This window comes from Scomber scombrus, chromosome 15, assembly GCF_963691925.1.
Source record: "Scomber scombrus chromosome 15, fScoSco1.1, whole genome shotgun sequence".
In the NCBI taxonomy this organism is placed as follows: Eukaryota; Metazoa; Chordata; class Actinopteri; order Scombriformes; family Scombridae; genus Scomber; species Scomber scombrus.
In genome coordinates this window covers 23767780-23783763 of record NC_084984.1, presented here as the reverse complement: position 1 = coordinate 23783763, position 15984 = coordinate 23767780, and positions in this window count along the sequence as shown.

Genomic DNA, 15984 nt, shown 5'->3' with positions numbered 1-15984 from the left:
CTTTTTCTTTTTGTTTTTTCTGTCTCTTGGCAACCCTGCTGGACTTTTTGCTAGTTTGGACAGGTGTGATGAATTAATCTGGAGGGATTTCAATTTCTAACATTTCTGAGCTGAAATACACAAGAGATCATTAGAAACGAGGCGCATGTGAAACACATGAGGTAATTAAATTAACCATCCTGGGTTCCTTGTGTCAAGGAAGGAAGGGAGGGAGGAAGGAAGGAAGGGAGGGAGGAAGAAGGAAGGAAAGTAGGGAGGAAGGGAGGAAGGAAGGAAGGAAGGGAGGGAGGGAGGAAGGAAAGGAAAGAAGGAAGGTAGGTAAGAAAGGAAGGAAGGGAGGAAGAAGGAAGGAAAGGAAGGAGGAAGGAAAGGAGGGAGTAAGGAAGGAAGGAAGGAGGGGAGGAAGGAAGGAAGGGAGGAAAGGAAAGAAGGAATGGAGGTAATAAAAGGAAGGAAGGTAGGGGGGAGGAAAGAAGGAAAGAAAGAGAGAAGGAGGGAGAAAGGAAAAGAGGTAGGCAAGAAGGAAGGAACGAAAGATAGGGAAGAAGGAGGGAAGGAAAGAAGGAGGAAGGAAGGAAGAAAGGGAGGAAAGAGAGAGGAAGGAAAGAAAGAGAGAAGGAGGGAGGGAGGAAAGAAGGAACAGTGATGTTTGTGGCTGTGAGCACCTCTATTACATTTATCATCTCATTTGTCTGAGTAGAGTCGAGAAAGTTGAGCCTCACTATATAATGGGAGTATAAGTGAAGTGCTTTTAATCTGCAGGAGGCTTAAGCCTGACGCAGCTGGAAGATGAATTGACCGCTCTGAGCGCTTCTTCCCAGAAATCGCCAGTAAAAAAAAAAAAAAAAACTGAAGTTCATCCTCCCAATCAGCTCTGATCTCGTTAATAGCGAGCTCATCTGCTGGGAGATAAATCTAATGCAGGAGATGAAAGGTGCTTTCCATTCAGCTGATGTGGCTCCTTACTTCTTCTTGTTCTTCTTGTTCTTCTTGTTCTTCTTCTTCTTCTTCTTCTTCTTCTTCTTCTTCTTCTTCTTCTTCTTCTTCTTCTTCTTCTTCTTCTTCTTCTTCTTCTTCTTCTTCTTCTTCTTCTTCTTCTTCAGCTCTCAGCTCCTCTTATCTGCAGAGAAGAGAGAGAAACCTGATGATGGAGGAGTTTAACCTTTGTGTCGTCAAATTGACCCCGTCTGTTTTGACTGTTCCTTCTTTCATCCCTTCCTTCCTTCCTTCTGTCCTTCCTCCTTCCTTCTCTTTTTCTTTCCTTCCCCTCTCTTTCCTCCCTTCCTTCTTTTCCTTTCTCCCTCCCTTCCTTACTTCTTTCCTCCGTCCTTCCTCCCTCCTGTCCTTCCTCACTCCTGTCCTTCCTCCCTTCCTTCCTCCCTCCTGTCCTTCCTCCCTTCCTTCTTTCATTTCCTCCCTTCCTTCTTTCCTCCGTCCTTCATTCCTTCCTTTCCTTCCTCCCTTCCTTTCATCCCTCCTGTCCTTCCTCCCTTCCTTCCTCCCTCCCTTCCTTCCTTCTTCCTACCTCCTTACCTTCCTTCTTTCTTCCTTCCTTCCTTCCCTCCTTCCTTCCTTCCTCCCTTCCTTCCTTCCTTCCTTGACTCGAGGACAACAGGAGGGTTAACTCACCAAACACGACGTCAGAAGTCAAATATCATATGTGTAGAAACAGTTTAATGATGAAAAGCTGCTTCTGTTGTGATGATGCATCTGTTGCAGCATTAAAATCAGTTAATTACTGAAATAACAGAATTCGAGGGAGAATTGCTATTAATAAAGAATCTAGAGTATAAGTTTAATAAGTCTGGTGTCTTTATTAGTGTCAGAGGAAAAGTTAAACCTGGATTAAAGTGTTTTAATGATTCATGTGCAGTATCATTCATTATGTGCAATACATTGTATTATTTTATTTATTACCTTCACCTGTTCTGTTATATAGTGTTAAGTCGTAATGTTTAGTGCGACAGAGAATCCAAACTCCAAACTGCGTCACATCACTTTTCCTCTCAGCTCTGCTTTTATTTGTTAGTGCTGATGTGGAGCAGCTGAGCAGAGCAGAAAGAGCCACAGTATAAAGATGTATTATGTTCTGTTTCTTTTAAAAAGTTCTCGCACTCCACAAATCAACTAATTTAATCAGGAAAATCTCACGAACTTGTAAACTATGAATATGTAGAAACTAACAGACACCAAACTGCATTTAAACTTGTTTCCAGTCAACTGTGTCACAGGAGAGAGCGGAGCAGGTGGAGACGGAAAAAAAAACGAAACCAGAACTGACAACTAAAAATAAAAGTCTTTAATGTCAATGTGGAGGTAAAAAAAACAAAAAGAGCAGAAACAGAGAAGAAGAGAGAACTGGAAAGGAGAAGTTGACTCAACAGAAAACTGAACTGAAATAGACAAGAGATCATTAAGTAGGGAGGAAGGAAGGAAGGAAGGAAGGGAGGAAGAAGGCAGGAAGGAAAGGAGGGAGGAAGGAAGGAAGGTAGGGGGAGGAAAGAAGGAAAGAAAGAGAGCAGGAGGGAAAAAGGACAAGAGGAAGGCAAGAAGGAAGGAAAGAAAGAAGCCAGGAAGGAAGGAAGGGAAGAAGAAGGAAGGAAAGGAGGGAGGAAGGAAGGAAGGAAGGGAAGAAGAAGGAAGGAAAGGAGGGAGGAAGGAAGGAAAGGAGGAAGAAGGAAGGAAAGGAGGGAGGGAGGAAGGAAGGAAGGGAGGGAGGAAAGGAAAGAAGGAAGGGAGGTAAGAAAGGAAGGAAGGAATGAAGGGAGGAAGGAAGGAAGGTAGGGGGAGGAAAGAAGGAAAGAAAGAGAGCAGGAGGGAAAAAGGACAAGAGGAAGGCAAGAAGGAAGGAAGGAAGGAAGGAAGGAAGGAAGGAAGGAAGGGAAGAAGAAGGAAGGAAAGGAGGGAGGAAGGAAGGAAGGAAGGGAAGAAGAAGGAAGGAAAGGAGGGAGGAAGGAAGGAAAGGAGGAAGAAGGAAGGAAAGGAGGGAGGGAGGAAGGAAGGAAGGGAGGGAGGAAAGGAAAGAAGGAAGGGAGGTAAGAAAGGAAGGAAGGAATGAAGGTAGGGGGGAGGAAAGAAGGAAAGAAAGAGAGAAGGAGGGAGAAAGGAAAAGAGGAAGGCAAGAAGGAAGGAAAGAAGGAAGGAAAGAAGGACAGGAAAGAAGGAAGGGAGGAAGGAAGGAATGAAGGAGGGAAAGAAAGAAGGAGGGAAGGAGGAAGGAAGGAAGGAAGAAAGGGAGGATAGAGAGAGTAAGGAAAGAAAGAGAGAAGGAAGGGAGGAAAGAAGGAACAGTCAAAACAGACGGGGTCAATTTGACCCGGGAGGACCACATGAAGGTTAAAGGATGTAACGATAGCAAACACAAAAAGGGAAATTTCAATATAAAACAGGACAAAGTGTCTCAAAATTTAAACATGCTGCTTTCTTTTATAGAGTTTTAACTGTTTTTGATTTCTCGATGCAAACTCCAACAAAGCTGCAACATACAGATAACTGTTCAATCAATCAATCAATCAAACTTTATCTATAAAGCACTTTTCATACATTATTCATACTTTATGTCGTCAGAACAAACAAAAACAGTAGAAAAAATAAATCATTAAAAACAGGAACTCAAGAATCCGCGATAAGGAAACACCAGAGGGAGAATAAACATGTAAAAAATAAATAAAAAGGTAGTAGAAATATATAAAAGGAAAGAATAAAATAAAGTCACTGTAGAAAGTGGGTAAAACCCACCCACATCCTCTGAAATGAGGCCAACGCGGAAGTAACTTAAAACTGCATTCTATCAAAAGGCCACCAGGGGGCGACCGTTTTGGTGTCAAAAGGACTTCCGTCTCTATACAAGTCAATGGAGAATTCACCAACTTCTCACTTGATTTCTAACCTCAGTAAACGTTTTCAAAATGTGTTTATGGTCTCAATCGCTAGTTTAAAGCCTTTTTTCAATGCAGTATGATGTTCATTTGTGAAATTTTGGCCTCCCTGATTTTATATTTGACGATAAAGCAGGGTATGCATTAGGGCGTGGCTACGTCGTGATTGACAGGTTGATTGGTTCACAGGTTCAGGAGGGCGCCTCATTCCCCTCCTGATGCCCATATAAGTAGAATCCGTGTTTTTATTTTTCCCGGCATGCACCGGAAATTTTCAAGATGGCGCTGCTCAGATCCGATACTATTGGCCTCCGAGCAGCAGTCCACAGACCAATGGGTGACGTCACGGATGTTATGTCCATTTCTTATATATAGTGTATGGTAAAACCAGAAATGTTGCAGGAGTAAAAGAGTAAAAGCAATGAAGTAAAACAGACATAAAAGATGGCTTATGAAGAAGAAAACAATAAAATAGAATAAACAGTTAAAAGTTGAAAAATGAAACAAAAGTAAGTAAAAAACTAAGTACAGAACAATAGAAAGAAGGAAAGAAAAATAAAAAGCTAGACTAAAGCAAGCATAAAATATGAGAGTGCATTAAAATCATTGAAAGGACAAACATCCTCTCTGTCATTTCTTCTCACCGTCACACACACACACACACACACACACGCACACACACACACACACACACACACACACACACACACCTGCTCAGCCACCTGCAGCTTCACACACACACATACTGACAGAAACATGATGTCATCATCATTACCTGAAATGTCACGGCCAATCAAAAGCAGCCTCCGGTATCCTGATGAAGACCCCAAAGTATTTTTACACTCACACACAGATCAGCGTAGCATCAGCATAACTTCACACTGATGAATGACTTAATGACATCTTCACTTCGCTTTCAGTCACAGTAACAAAGATTCGCTATTTTCCTGAAGCTCTCGCTGGGTCGAGGGGAAGAAGGGGGGTGTGAGCTCAGAATTGACAAAGATCGGTCCATAAAGGGCCATTTTTTGATAATGTCAAAGACAACTTGAAAAGGTCCGTCCCTGAAAATGTCAGAGCAGTTGAAGGTAAAAGCATCTCGAGTCCCACGCGGACAGAGAGATAATAATGAGGCTCAGAGTGAAGGATGATGGGGGTATTTTGGGAGATAATTGCAGTGGTTTTATGGAGCGTGGACACATGCTGTTGACCCGCGCTGACTGCTCTCTAAGTGTTATCTAAGTGCCATAAGGAACATTACCAGTTAATTACAACGTAAGCCTTATTTTTTTATAGTTTTGTCCATCATATCCATCAGTAATTATAATTATCTCGACAGGTTAATGGCTGAAATGGGGAAACACGCTGAGAAAAATCAGCCAGCAGTCTGGAAACAAATCAACAGGTAAGATGATGATATTTATCTGGAAGAGAAAAACAATAATAAAAACTTTATACATAAACTAAAGTCCACTAGATCTCTTCATTTGACATCATGTACCTTAATGAATGGTTTTTATATCAATGAGCTGCCTGATTCACCAGAGTGAGAGCAGACCTGAAGTGAAGTCCATCACATGGATCTGTAAACAATCATCTGCAGTCATGTCATCATCATTATTACACGTCAGAAATTAAAACTGTACCATTCATATTGATTTAATTCCAATTATGTAGTGGAGTGGAATATAAAGTAGCATAAAATTAATACTCAAGTACCTCAAAACTGTATTTCAGTACAATAGTTGAGTAAATGTACTTAGTTACTTTCCACGACTGCCAATCTGATTATGATACACTGGGTCCCAATTGGGTTTGCAGTTTCCATGGTGATGCCACCTGTGTTTGTCCAATTGGGTTCTGACTGGGTTTCAGGTGGGGCCCAGCTGGGTGAGACCAATGTAGGCCCCATATGTTTGTTATCCTAAGTGGGATCAGAATGGACTTTAAATGGGCTTCACATGTTACTGAAACAATATGGGGCCCATACAATTTACCCTGTTTATGCCCATGCCTACTTACATCCCTTATGAGGCTCATACAGTCAGCCCATGTGGGCTTCACATGTGGGGCCCATGTTACTGAAACCATGTGGGACCCGCAAAATGTGCCCAGTTCAAGTCCACTCAGTACCCACATAGCCCACATTTACCCCATGTGTAGCCCACATTTACCTGCTGGCTGGGTGGTAATCATAATGAAATACAACAAAACTGGAAATATCAAAATGGTCCATGGTGCAAAAAACATTGAGAGCACTTGGTTTAGATCAGGAGGGTCAAATTCATCTTCATTCCAATTTGATCTCATGTGGGCCGGACCATTAAAAAGAAGGAAGGAAGGAAGGAAGGAAGGAAGTAAGTAAGTAAGTGTGGGACGGAGGGAGGGATGGGAAGAAAGGGTGGAAAAGATGGAAGAGAAGAAAGGGAGGTAGGATAGAAGGAAGGAAAAGAAGACAGGAAGGAAAGTGGGCCGGATTGGACCCCTCAGCGGGCCGGTTCTGGCCCACGGGCCTCATGTTTGACCCCCCTGGTTTAGATAATCTCTCGTATTTTTTTATTGTCATTTTGAAAAACAAACAAACATTACATTGGGGAAAAAAACTAAACAAAGCTAGCTGAAATATGACATTATATAAACCACATGTGGTTTTAAGGCGGGTTGAGTGTCTGACTGCAGCGACTTCCTGGAGTCTCAGCGGATTGTGACGACAACACGTTAGATTTCTTCCAGTCAGTTATCGAAAGAATCAATGATGAAGTCTGTCAGAAAATGTGCTCGTGATGCATCTGAGACGCTCTGAAGTGCCGTTTTGGTGTTCTGGGTTTGATGAATATGACGCAGCTGCTGCCGGCTCTGATTAGAAAACACAATTTACTCGCCGCTGTCATCTTCATCATCTCCTGCGTCCTCGGACATGGAAATGACACACTTGACTTTTTAAGACACGCAGCAATGAAAGTTTTCTCTGCAAATGGAATAATTTGGTCATTGACTGGTGGAGGGGAAGGCAGCGCTGTCTGTCTCTGAACACACACACACACACACACACACACACACACACACACACACTGAGAAAACAAAATGAGTCTCAGGCTTAGAGAGACAATTTCAGCCTGAGCCAGAGACGGTAATGATGGCCAATAATTGGAGGCAACTCCCACAAGGCTGCATCGAATTTCAAGAGCTGTCATGCATTCAACACACCCGAGAGTATCCTTAAATACCTTTTCTGGGACGGACGCTGGGTCCACACTGTGAATTGTTAAATTTTAAAACAGGCGATAGTGAACTCTGCATACAAATATTTAACACATGAATCATTTATTGTAAAACTGAAATGATGAGAAAATGGAGAAATATCAAGTTGAGATGTAAGCAAGTAAAAATGTGGTTTAACCCTCCTGTTGTTCTCAAGTCAAGGAAGGAAGGAAAGGAGGGAGGAAGGAAGGAAGTAGGGGAGGAAGAAGGAAGGAAGGGAGGAAGAAGGAAGGAAGGAAGGAGGGAAGGGAGGAAATGAAAGGAGGAAGGAAGGAAGTATTGAGGAAAGAAGGAAGGACGGAGGAAAGAAGGAAGGAAGGAAGGTAGGAGGGAGGGAGAAAGGAAAAGAGGAAGGGAGGAAGGTGGGGGAGGAAAGAAAGAGAGAAGGAAGGAGGGAGGAAGGAAGGAAGGAAGGAAGGAAGGAAGGAAGGAAGGAAGGAAGGAAGGAAGGAAGGAAGGAAGGAAGGAAGGAAGGAAGGAAGGAAGGAAGGGAGGAAAGAAGGAACAGTCAAAACAGACGGGGTCAATTTGACCGTCATGTGCCTGGGTTTCACGTGCATGTTCACACACTTGGATATTTTCTCATCAGATGCACAAAATCCATAGTGATCTTAACGGTTAAGATTGTGAGCAATTTCTACTTTATTTTTAGGCAGTGCAGATCTGAAAAAAAGGGAAAAGGAATGAGCAGTTCAGTTCATCGTTTTTCTTCATTTTTTTTGCAACCAGGATTGAAAACACCTAATGAGAAGAATGAAATCAAAGTGTGACTTACTGACAACATCAGTTCGTCAGTGTTTGTTGTAAGAGAGGAGAAAATAATTGTGTCTGTCAGCAGAGGAGTGCTCCTACTTAACCCCAGCGTCCCCGAGAGAAATAAACCCTGTCTGAACGGGGCTCTAGTGAATGCTGTATGATGAGCCAAACATGCAATTTTACTCTCGTTGTAAGCTCGTTTTTAATTGGTTTCAGTATCACCGACCAAACCTCACAAATGTGGCTTTTGTTTTTGTAAATGTGTAGCTCTTCAACCGTGTAATTAAGTTTTTTCTTCTTTTAGTCTCACAACATCATCATCATCACATCATTATGGATTCAAGGATTGAAATGCCGCAGCCGCCGCTCACAGCCACGGTCGGGTTTTATTCTGATTAGATGAAACCGATCTCGGCAGTTACAGAAGCTCTTTGGCCAAATTTACAACCAATTATTCGCGCTCCCTCAGCCTAACGAACGTATCTGTTCTTCACATTATCTCTTGTTAAGTGTGTGTGTGTGTGTGTGTGTGTGTGTGTGTGTGCTCTTTGATCTTTTACAGAAGATGTCAGAGGGTAGAACAGAGGAGACAGAGATGTTACCGGCAGTGAACCCACACTTTTCTATTTTAGAATCTCACCTTACACACACACACACACACACACACACACACACACACACACACACACACACACACACACACAGGAACTCAAACCGCAGCCTTGTTAGCTGGTGCACTCAGGCAGCCCTGATGATCGCAGGATCAAAGTTGGGACCTGTCAGGAAAACACGGTTGTCATGGAGACTGAGTACATTTGCAGTAATTGCTGGGGGGGCTCACTATGGATTTTGTGCATCTGATGAGAAAATATCCAAGTGTGTGAACATGCACGTGAAACCCAGGCATATGAAGAGTGAAGTTTGTGGCTCACTGGTTGTTACGTAATGTTTCTGATACATGAATCCTCCAATCTAGAAAGAAGTTCCTGGAAAAAACCTAAAACATGAAGCCAGTTTGCCTCTGAGGTGTTTTCATATAAGGGTCAATGATGTTTTACTGTGTCCATGTGGTTTAGTTTAGGGTTAAATTGTGAAAATAAACGTATGAATAACTTGCACACATTCTTTTTTTGTGGACCCAGCATCGAATTTCTGCTTTTAATCCATTTTGAGAGAATATATTAGAGGATTATGGCAAAAATGTCTAAGTGGTGTAACCATAAAAACTTTGTACCAAATAATTCAACTTGCTTAAAAACACTAAATTCTCAATAAAACACCATATCAACTAGTTTGGCATGATCTTACATTATAACTTTTTATATTAAATAAAGGTAATAGAATACAATTGTTCTAAATATTACATTTCATCTGGCGAATCATGGAGATCAGGAAACATTTACATGTTTTAAATGAAGTAATTATTAGTAAAGTGAAAAGCCAGACCAGAAACTTTGACCATGTTTAGCATACAGCATCATAAAAGTATAGGAATAACAGAAAACATTGCCTTTTCTCCCACAGGAAGGTCCTGATTCAGGAGGATTTGCAGGTTCTGATTTTTATGTAATTTAAAACATGGTGAAAGCTTAATAAATTAATAATTAAAGTCCAATTACACAAAACACAAAGCAAATCCATTACTATTTCCATTTTGCAACAGGACTGCTGCAATTCTACTCGACGATACAAGAGGATCAAACTCCTCCAGTCAGGACGGATAAATTAAGTAATCTATCTTTCTTCTTCTTTCTGGGACAAAAGCTTGGTCTCTGACTCAGACACGCTGATCCTCATCTCAACTGCGTCACGCTCAACTGGAAACCACTCTGAAGGTCAGATAGAGGAGGAAGGATGAAGTCACCCACCATGAGCAGAGAACACATTCAGTAATTACAGACGACAACTGCAAGGATGAAGGAAAAAAACAGCTTTCTGATCGACTATAACAGCACTTGCATTTGGATCAGTGACTAATAAGGTTTGGCAAGATGAGAAATTCACCTACAGTGTATTTAAGTGAACTTATACTAATAATGACTTCATTTAAAACATGTAAAAGGTTCCTGATCTCCATGATTCCCCAGATGAAATGTAATATTTAGAACAATTGTATTCCATTAGCTTTATTTAATATAAAAGTTATAATGTAAGATCATGCCAAACTAGTTGATATGGTGTTTTATTGAGAATTTACTGTTTTTAAGCAAGTTTAATTATTTGGTACAAACACACACACACACACACACACACACAGATAGTTCAGCCTTCAGGAACCATTTACAGGTTCACTATCTTGCCCATGGACACTTTGACATGCAGACTGGAGGAGCCGGGAATCAAACTGCCGATCTTCCAATTAGTAGACGACCCGCTCTACCTGCTGAGCCACAGCCGCCTCCAGCATCAAGCATCTATCGGTCTGAAGTGACATTTGCTGATACGTTTACTGTTTAATGTGCTGCAGCCGAGCTAATTAGCTGTCTTCTCTGCTAATTGACGTTAACGGTGCAGATTTCCCTGGTGAATGTTAGTTTGGTGGCTCGTTCAACAAGCTAAAGTGCAGGACAAGACGTGTCTAGAAGTTAGATAAGAGGGAGACTTCAGCGACATTAGCGAGGCGGGTTGGGGGGGGGGGCTGACTGCATTATCTGCAACCGAGGAGTGGCAAAGGAATTAATTCAACTCCATAGTGACAGTTCCTTTGCTGAGAGAGAAAACAAGAGAAAAGTTTGCTTTGCACAAATTATCAGATGTTTGCTACACTGAAAGAAACTCTGATCGGTGCTGGATCAGTGACAAATAAGGGTTGGCAAGATGAGCAATTCAAAAATATGTTAAGAAATAGTTTGAAAAGCAGCATCAGGTTTGTTAAAATGTACATTTAGTATTTGTGTTGGTTTTATATCATTTGAAATGACATTTGCACCATTTTTACCAAAAGTAAGACTTAATGCTCCTGAAAATGTCAAATGGTGTAACCAAAAAAAAGAATGATACATATTACATATTTTATATATATATATTTAAGTGGACTTATACTAATAATGACTTCATTTAAAACATGTAAATGTTTCCTGATCTCCATGATTCTCCAGATGAAATGTAATATTTAGAACAATTGTATTCCATTAGCTTTATTTAATATAAAAAGTTATAATGTAAGATCATGCCAAACTAGTTGATATGGTGTTTTATTGAGAATTTAGTGTTTTTAAGCAAGTTGAATTATTTGGTACAAAGTTTTTATGGTTACACCACTTAGACATTTTTGCCATAATCCTCTAATATATTCTCTCAAAATGGATTAAAAGCAGAAATTTGATGCTGGGTCCACAAAAAAAGAATGTGTGCAAGTTACTCATACGTTTATTTTCACATTTTAACACCTTTAAATTTAAACTAAACCACATGGACACAAAAGCCTCATTAACCCTGCTATGCTTTCTGATTGAGCAGCCCAGGATCAAAATAATTCCCGGTACAACCATACTGGAACTTTTATTTAGATCCATATTAATCCTGGGCTGAGAGGGGATGCCACTCTGAGGGTAAAATATTTTGGCAGCATATGATGAAGTGAAAGTACACTCACAAACAAAAGATAAAGAATGTTTTTTAGACACAAACACTTGGAAATCAGATATAATCCAGAACAAAATACTTGAAATATTTGCTCATGCCATACAGCGAGAAATCTTCTCCAAAACTCTGATCACCACTGATCCTTTATTAACCTCACAGCAGATGGGACTACAGATTTATGGATTTAAATTTAGCAGCACAGAACACATTTGTTGGATTTTATAATGCGTGTGACTCATCAGCATAAACACTGTTTTCATGCATTAAGGACATTTTTTACTGTTCTAACTCTGGAACATGGATATTGTTTGGATGGTGCGTCCAACATGCCTGTTAATGGTGTTCAGGCGAAACTAAAAGCAAAGTGTTCAGAATCCATTTATGCCCATTATAGTAACCACACATTGGACCTCATTCTGAGTGTGTTCAACTGAGAGACACATACAGATCTACACTGTGGATATTGTCATGGATGATGGATAAAATTAGCATAATTATATATAATTCCTTGTTGTGGCCCTTCTGTGTTTGTGTTGCTTTCATAACGTCTTGAGCACAGACCTTTTGTGATTGGACTTTCATTTGAATAATCATCAATGAACATCTTCAGCACCAAGGACAGCGCTCAAACTAGCTTTGCTCTTGTGATTCACTTTATGAAATTAATGGTAATAAAGTTTGCATTCGTTAGAACCATAGACTGTATATATAATGGACGTAACAGCCGTGACGTCACCCATTGGTTTGTGGACTGCTGTTTTGAGGCCAATAGTATCGGATTTGAGCAGCGCCATCTTTAAAATTTTAGGAGCATGCCGGGAAAAAAAGAACACGGATTCGACTTATATGGGCATCAGGAGAAGCAGGAAGACGGAGCGGGGGAGGTTGCGAGGGCTGGATCTACCACAGTCTACACCGGCAACCTGGTGATGCTAACCAAGTTAGCTGTTACGACTAACTATAACCACAAAACTCCTGAGAAAACTGTCAGTGTGAAACAAGTTCACGGCTATTTCCTGCAGTCTATCTGTCCGCCCTCCTGAACCTGTGAATCAATCAACCTGTCAATCACGACGTAGCCACGCCCTAATGCATACCCTGCTTGATCATCAAATATAAAATCAGGGAGGCCAAAATTTCACAAATGAACATCATACTGCATTGAAGAAGGCTTTAAACTAGCGATTGAGACCATAAACACATTTTGAAAATGTTTACTGAGGTTAGAAATCAAGTGAGAAGTTGGTGAATTCTCCATTGACTTGCATAGAGACGAAGTCCTTTTGAACACAAAACGGTCGCCACCTGGTGGCCTCTTGATAGAATGCAGTTTTAAGTAACTTCCGCGTTGGCCTCATTTCAGAGGACCGTAATTCTCCGCCTGGTTAGAACTGCTTCATGCTTAGTATGTATGTGGCAGCCGGTCTAGTGAGAGGCTGTGATGTGTTATGCACTATACTGTAAAAAAAGAAAGAAAAATACAATTACACACACTTAAAGCATCTTTCCACATGACTACTTAGCAGAAATCTAATGTGGGTTGTTGTTCAGAGGCTGTGGGTCTTTTGTTGAGTAGCAGGATGCCATCAGGCTCAGTGCGACCGTTCTGTCTGCTCTGCCGATGATACATCACTTCATGCAAGAATATTATTGGCTGTATGGAAATAAGGATATTAAGGGGATGATAGAATGATATTTAATCTATTTGATGCAAAATTAAGTGGCTAACTAAATTAACTAAATTAGTCTAGCTTATTTCAGTCATTATACTAAAAAACATGTGTATAAATCAAGTAAATAATCATATGTCCTTGTTTTCTTCATCCCCCTCAGAAAAAGTGACAAACCAAAAGGGAAAAATAATAAACAAATAAATAAATAAATAAAGCAGTTTCTGACCGAAAAAGGATTAGGCTGAAGCACCCTTTTTACATTAGCCGTGCAATTGATCCCAATGTACATTAAAAAAAACATCATTTATAATAATAGGCTATAAATATATGATGCACATATAATAATACAGTGAAAATATACACATATATACACATATTTTCTTATATATAAATGGTTATATATCCCAAAAAAGTGTTGCTGAAGGAGACAAAAAAGTAATTTTAAATTCAGTTGGACTTTAATGAAATATGAATTCACATCACACAAAAAAGCCCAGCAGACAACTTCATACATTCAAAGTGAAACACTGAATTTTTGTACAGTTCTGTATCATTGAAAGAATCATCACTTCTGTCTGCACAGCTTTAATCTGTTCTCCAGTAGATTCTCCAGTATCACCGCCCTCCGCTTTAAACTGAACCATGTTGGATTAGAGAGATCTGAGCTGTACAGCAGAGCGTTAATGCAGATCAGCCCTGATAGTTGTAGCAGACGTTCTGCTCATTAGCCCTGTGGCCATTTACCCTTTGAGATGTAATATTAATTTTAAGTTGCAGTGAGTAAAACCATCTCACACTGTGAAGTGGACTTTCTGGAGGAGCTCTGTGCAACTCAAAATATTACAGTCGGCCCGGTGGAACGGCAGCAGAGCCTCGCTGTCAGGAGGAACTTTCTGAAGGTCTGGGTCCAGGCAGAGTTGAAAACTTTGAGAAAATCCTTGAAGCAAGACGTGGGGAGCAAAAGTAAAGAAAGGAGAGAGTGAGATAGAGAGGAAAAAAAGCACTCCGTCAGTATTAGCTGAGGCTCCTTTATAGCCAGGGGCAATTCTTCAAAACTCAAACTGAATGAAAGATTAAGGCTCAGCATGGTGCACTTCAGCTCTCTGGACGCTGTCTGCAAGTGCATGTATTCCTGTGTGTGTGTGTGTGTGTCTGTATGTGTGTGTGTGTGTGTGTGTGTGTGTGTGTGTGTGTGTGTGTGTGTGTGTGTGTGTGTGTGTGTGTGTGTGTGTGTGTGTGTGTGTGTGTGTGTGTGTAAAGGTGACATTTATCAGGTGCATCTACTTTATGTACACTGTTGCAGGCTTATTGTCAACACTGTACATCTGATGCCTTAATATCGTCATAGAGTCATGTGTCTACTTACTTTTTACATCAAGCAGGTTTAAAGGCTTCTAGCTGCAAGGTGGCACCATGAGGTAAGAAGGTAAATATGAGAAAATGAGCTTTTTTCAGAGAAGTGACATGAAATATTCTTCCTCAGCTCCCCCTCGGTCCCAGGAGTTTTGCAATAAGTGCAAGTAATGACTACGAATTCGGTCAACATTCATCCTATTTTACAATCATTCACTGCTGATTCATATGGAGCCTGTGAGGGTCCACAGAGGGGGGGAAACTAATTTGTGCTCTCAAACTAATAATTTGTGATGTTGATTTAATAATTCTTGCTCTCAAATTAATAAGTTGTGCTCCCGATTTAATAATTTGTGCTCTCAGTTTAATTTATTTGCCAGTCAGATGGAAGGTTTAGGAAAGTGATGGAGACGACACTTCCCCTCCTAACATCAGTTACTGATCCAAGCTGAGTTCAATTTTTTTTTTTTCTACATGACTCCTCGTTGGCTCTGTAGGTTCATGTCAGTTTTTGGTTTTCAACACAAGAACTGAACCTATGGGATAGTGAAAAATAACAATTAAGAATTAATAATATTGATTAAACAGTAATCATACAGTAACTAAGTGATTAACCAAGAGTTACGCTTGGTTGGATAAGTAGGATTTGTTCTGTAGGCGTCCTTTAGTAGCATTTCAATCAGGAGAGACAAGTGAATAGAAAGATATTTATTGTAAATATGTAATGAACAAAATCTTAGTAATGACAAAGTCTTTGGCGCTTGAACTTCATGAGGAATCATCTCTGAACGGCTGCATATATATGTAGATCCCCCATGAAGTCCAGACACTGGTGGTGGTGATTGCTGATGAGACTGAAGAGAAGATGGCAGATGGGAATAGACTGCAGATCCTGTAGAGAATGGCAGAGATGGGGAGGTGGTAGTGCGCAGGAACAGCTGTATGACAGGACTGAAGCAAAGGGAGAGAGGCACATTTAAACAGGTGATACACCTGTTTAAATGCCGCTACAAGATGATAGGCTAATTGCTATTGGTTGCTGAGATTTGACAGGTGACTGGCACCAATTGAGATAACGCCCTACACATAGAAATCTAGGTAATAGATGAGCATGCTTGAAGAAGGAAGACGTTACCAGTTATGCCTGTATGTTTTTAGAGTCTTCTGACTGAACTTTCGCTCAGACCAGGAAGAATGGACTGAGTGCTACTAACCTAGAGTTCATCACTTGTAGTTTAAAGGGCAACTACAGATCTTTAGCACTGCTAGTAGTGTTGTTCTGTCGTTGGTCCATCACCAGATTGAAACATCTCAATAACTGTTAGATGCCATGAAAGTTTATGTAGACAGTCATGGTCTCCAGAAAATCCATCCAAAGTGGCCAAAAAAAAAGTCCGGCACAACAACAACAAAAAACAGGCAAAAAAAAAAGAATAAAAAGAAACAGTCCAGCACAAGAAAGACAAAAAGCCAGGCAA